Here is a 5645-nt window from a genome sequence, read left to right as displayed (position 1 = left end):
GAAGAAACAATTGTCAGAGCCGAGGGCGGCGGGGGAGCCCGGCCAGGGCGCTCTGCTCGGAGGTCGCGGGGGCAGAGAGGACGCTGCGGACACAACCGGAGTCTCCGAGCCCCGCGGCGGAGCGCCCCGGACCCTGCTGCGTCCAACGCCGGAGTCCCCTAGCCCCGCGGCCGAGCGCCCCGGACCCCGCCGCGTCCACAGCCGGAGTCTCCGAGCCCCGCGGCCGAGCGCCCCGGACCCCGCCGCGTCCACAGCCGGAGTCTCCGAGCCCCGCGGCCGAGCGCCCCGGACCCCGCCGCGTCCACAGCCGGAGTCTCAGATCCCCTCGGCCGAGCGCCACGGACCCCGCCGCGTCCACAGCCGGAGTCTCCGATCCCCGCGGCCGAGCGCCCCGGACCCCGCCGCGTCCACAGCCGGAGTCTCAGATCACCGCGGGCGAGCGCCCCGGACCCCGCCGCGTCCACAGCCGGAGTCTCAGATCACCGCGGGCGAGCGCCCCGGACCCCGCCGCGTCCACAGCCGGAGCCTCCGAGCCCCGCCGCCCAGCGCCCCGGACCCCGCCGCGTCCACAGCCTGAGTCCCCGAGCCCCGCGGCCGAGCGCCCCGGACCCCGCCGCGTCCACAGCCGGAGTCTCCGAGCCCCGCGGCCGAGCGCCCCGGACCCCGCAGCGTCCACAGCCGGAGTCTCAGATCACCGCGGGCGAGCGCCCCGGACCCCGCCGCGTCCACAGCCGGAGCCCCCGAGCCCCGCGGCCGAGCGCCCCGGACCCCGCCGCGTCCACAGCCGAAATCCCCTAGCCCCGCGGCCCAGCGCCCCGGACCCCGCCGCGTTCACAGCCGGAGTCCCCGAGCCCCGCGGCCGAGCGCCCCTGACCCCGCCGCGTCCACAGCCGGAGTCCCCGAGCCCCGCCGCCGAGCGCCCCGGACCCCGCCGGGTCCACAGCCGGAGTCTCAGATCACCGCGGGCGAGCGCCCCGGACCCCGCCGCGTCCACAGCCGGAGCCCCCGAGCCCCGCGGCCGAGCGCCCCGGACCCCGCCGCGTCCACAGCCGGAGTCTCAGATCACCGCGGGCGAGCGCCCCGGACCCCGCCGCGTCCACAGCCGGAGCCTCCGAGCCCCGCGGCCGAGCGCCCCGGACCCCGCCGCGTCCACAGCCGGAGTCCCCTAGCCCCGCGGCCCAGCTCCCCGGACCCCGCCGCGTCCACAGCCGGAGTCCCGGAACCCCGCGGCCGAGCGCCCCTGACCCCGCCGCGTCCACAGCCGGAGTCCCCGAGCCCCGCCGCCGAGCGCCCCGGACCCCGCCGCGTCCACAGCCGGAGTCTCAGATCACCGCGGCCGAGCGCCCCGGACCCCGCCGCGTCCACAGCCGGAGTCTCAGATCACCGCGGCCGAGCGCCCCGGACCCCGCCGCGTCCACAGCCGGAGTCTCCGAGCCCCGCGGCCGAGCGCCCCGGACCCCGCCGCGTCCACAGCCGGAGTCTCCGATCCCCGCGGACGAGCGCCCCGGACCCCGCCGCGTCCACAGCCGGAGTCTCCGAGCTCCCGAACCTCCTCGCGCCACCGGCAACTCTCCGAGGCCCTGACCGTGCGCGCTGCTGCAGGGCCGGCGAGGCACCACGGGTGGGGAGAGGCCTGAGAGATCCCGGCACGGGCTGCACCCCCCGGGTCGGGACGCGGGGCCGGCAGGAACGCGCCCCGGCTCTCCCGCCTCTTCCCCCGGCTGCTCCTCGTCCCAAGGTCCTCCCGACCCCTCCTTCCTCCCACCCGAGAGGACGCGCTGCCCTGCGCCCGCGGCAGAGGCCACCGCTCCCAGAAATGCGCGAGTCCGACCTCCTTCTCCCGGACCCCAGGAGCCGGCGTCCCCGCCCTGTAGGGTTATGACTCGTCCATCTTGAAAAAGGACTTTTCCAAATACTTTGCACTTTTGATGGTGTAGTATGGATACCAAGGAAGAGAAGAAGGAACGGAAACAAAGTTATTTTGCTCGATTGGAAAAAAACAAGCCAAACAAAATGCAGAAACAGCCTCAGCTTTAGCTACAAGGACTCATACGGGGAAAGAAGAGGTTATCAGCGTCATTTTAGAGCAAGACAGACGCCACAATGCTGTGGAAGAGGAATATGTTACTGATGAGAAGAAACAGAGAAAACTAACCAGTTAAGAGAGATCAGACGTATAGAGCTACAGAGATATTACAGTATTGATGACAATCAAAACAAAACTCATGATAAAAAGAGAAGAAGGTGGTGGTTCAGAAGCCCCGTGGTCTCATGGAATACACCGCTGGAAGCCTGGATATCCTACACTCCGTAGCACTGAAGTTAACATCACTCCCAATAAGTTAGTGGAACTGAGTAAACTCTTTAAACTACTATTGCTCCAGGCCAGGTCCTTTTTGTGCCAGATGCCAACTATCCTTCCAGGACCTTAAGGCTGTCATCATCCAGTCCCGGTGTTACCCTCTCTCCTTCATCGTCAGATGCCGCATGTGACAAACTGCCTGATGCTGACTTAGCACGAAAGGCCTTAAAACCCATCGAAAGAGTTTTATCATCTACTTCTGCAGAAGATGAGACAGGAGTGGTGAAATTTTTAAAAATGAACTGTCAATACTTCACTGATGGAAACGGTGTGGTTGGAGGCATCATGATTGTCACTCCAAATAACATCATGTTTGACCCTCCTAAGTCCCATCCCTTGGTTATGGAAAATGGGTATGAGGACTACGGCCTCATCTGCCCCACGGAAGAGGTTGTTTCCATGTCCCTCTACAATGACATCTCTCACATGAAGATCAAAGATGCCTTGCCATCTGACCTACCTCAGGGTCTTTGTCCTCTGTACAGGCCTGGAGAATGGGAAGACCTGGCTTCAGAAAAGGACATCAACCCATTCAGCAAGTTCAAATCCATCAACAAGGAAAGACGACAGCAGAGTGGAGAGAGAACCATGACTTTGGATTCCAAATCAACAGGGTCCTTGGAGAAATCAACAGAACACACACATAGGAAGCCCTCAGGCAGCTCTGTGTCAGAAAAATGAAGGAAACTGGAATCTTCCAGGGAGACAGCCAGTGACTCTCTCATGGTAACAAAGCTCAGCAAGGGACCTTCTGATACTCACTTTGCATTTGAATCTTCAGCCAAAGAAAACGCTCTCTTTTAGTGGAAGGTGATGACTTCGAGGATTCAGAAGAATTTCCTTCTCAACCTGATAGTGGAATGGACAAAATGGACCCCTCAAAGAAGTGCCTTTTTCTCAACTCAGAAGAGCAGAAGAGGGCTGAGTCACAGAGATTCAATTCTGCTATGGAAAAGCAGGTGCAGTCAACCTTGAACTTTTCAGAAGCAGGGAATGATGCTGAACTGAAGGGGCCCTAGATTTAGAAAGCTGTGTAAAGCAAGATATAATGTCAGAAGTGGACAAGCAGCTGGCTCCACAGACAGCCAGGTGGAAAACACGCTGAACATACATGAAGATCTAGATGAAGTTAAACTTATTGAATATCACCTTCCTAAGAACAAAGAAGGGTTGCAGTTACCTGAAAATTTGCAGAAGGCAGAATTAAGTGATGGCAAAAGTATTGAACCGGTGGGAATAGACATCACCCTTAGTAGTTCTTTTCCTCAAGCAAATGATCCCTCAACTGAGGGCAATAAAGAGCCAGATAAAACCAGGGTGAAAGAGAGAGAGCCCCATTCCAATGAAAATGGACCTTTCTACAGAAGAAAGTATGATTAAAGAGCCTCTAGACACCTCTCTGGAATCAACTCTGGACAACGGCTATGAAGGCACACAAACAGATAATAAATCTAAAATTCAGTTATGGCTATTAAAGAGAATTCAAGTACCCATAGAAGACATGCTTCCTTCAAAAGAAGAAAAAAGCAAGACCCCACTCATGTTCCTGTGCATCAAAGTGGGAAAACCAATCAGAAAATCCTTTGCCACTCACAGCACACCCATGGTCCAACAGATATTTCCTGATTGACCTGTTCAGAGCATGACCTGGCAAAGAAGACAGTTCACAGAGAGCTTCTTGCTACAAAGCTCAGGAGAGAAATGGGACATCGGGTAGGCCCAGGATTCAACCTGACTCAAAAATCTTATGCTCCAATATCTTTTACAGTAATTCCAAAGAATATTTCAGGGTTCAGGCCAATGTTGACAATTTATCAAGATCTATCTCTATATATTTTGGTCTTTTAAGATTTTCTCTCATCAGTATTTGGTATCAGGGTCAATAAACTATTGCCTACAAACAGCAGTCTGGACCCTACATCTTCTGAAGAGACCAAGACCCCATGGTTGACAGTGGTTCAGGCCTGAGTTGGACCAAAAGGGAAAAACCTCTTAGCAGGCAGCACAGGTGTTCATTAAAGGTGCGCCATGGACTGAAGTCATGAAAATGGTAATACATGATGTGTGCCTAAGTAGAATCAGACAGTCTGGCTCAAATCTGGGCAGGGACGGTACCGCCTCTGTGAGTTGAGGAAAGTTCTAGGACTAAATGTGTTTCACCCCCTTCGTAAGAGTAAGGGAAGAGACCTGGCCTGCAGAGAAGGAATAGTGTGGGGTCCAGATCCAGGCAGGGGGGAGCTACAGGTTTCTCACCTCAGAGACCAGCAGGTCATGTCCTGGGCTCGGGTCTCTGTAGGATGGCCTCAGAGACTTGGAGGGTGATTGGAAAGATTTCTGGGAGAGGGAGACTGAGGTCAGCAGCAGCAACACCTGAAAGGCGGGGCCTGGCCTATATGCGCTCTGACACTGTGCCCGTGCTGTCTCTTCCTTGCCTCAGTTTAGGCCTAGGCAATTTCATGAAGAGGACACCCTGACCTGTTGCCCTGAGCGGGAGGGACGGCATCCGTTCACTTGTCAATAACACTCATTAACATTGAAAACATGTTTCCATTTGCCCTGTCCTGTCCAGTGTAATTCTCAAGACCTAATACAGCTAGACAAAGAGCTCACATAGAGTCTTCCTGTTTTATGTCTTTCACTCTGCGGGAAACTCAGATGCTTTTTACTCCTTCTGTATTCCTTTCTGTCTAATAAAATTCCATCTTACCACTGATCTGTGGTCTCTGGTTTCCCTCTTTGATTCCCTGAGACCAAAGACCTGAAGAAAGAAAACCAGCAACATTAGTCCTTGTCCTCTGAAAAGCACAAACCAAGTTGGATTCCTATGAAGATTTCATCAAGTGCCTATGTGGGAGAAAAGAATAGGGGCTGGCAGACCCCAACACACACACGCACGCACGCACGCGCGCACACACACACGCACACGCGCACACGCACACGCACACACACACACACACACACGCACCTGCCCCCTAGTGACAGGAGAGTGAGGGTGGCTATGTGGAAGATTCCCAAGCTGCCCTGTGATCTAAAGGGGAAGAATGTTCTGCGAGGCAGGGCCAGTTGTGAGATGCAGGATAGTCTGCCAGGCCTGTGCTCACTGCTTCCACTTCCATGATCAGCATTTCGTAGCAGCATGGCAGCTCCTCGCCCCACTTTGCATACACACTGGCCTGTTTTGTCAGCATAGGTGAAGCTGAGACCAACATGTTATGCAATAGAGTCCAGGCAACCTTGATAGCAGGGTCAAAGCCCAGGATACTAGTTCCAAATGGGATAATCA

The 5645-nt window shown here is 56.7% G+C and overlaps 1 pseudogene; it reads left to right on the top strand.

The window, feature by feature from the left end:
* The first annotated feature begins 1938 nt into the window (after positions 1 to 1938).
* On the top strand, positions 1939 to 3992 carry LOC128592414 (nuclear receptor coactivator 7-like; annotated as a pseudogene).
* Positions 3993 to 5645: the final 1653 nt, after the last annotated feature.

The sequence above is a fragment of the Nycticebus coucang genome, chromosome 8 (genome assembly GCF_027406575.1).
Source record: "Nycticebus coucang isolate mNycCou1 chromosome 8, mNycCou1.pri, whole genome shotgun sequence".
Taxonomy (NCBI): Eukaryota; Metazoa; Chordata; class Mammalia; order Primates; family Lorisidae; genus Nycticebus; species Nycticebus coucang.
Note: the sequence above shows the minus strand (reverse complement) of the source record. Positions and strands in the feature narration are given on the sequence as shown.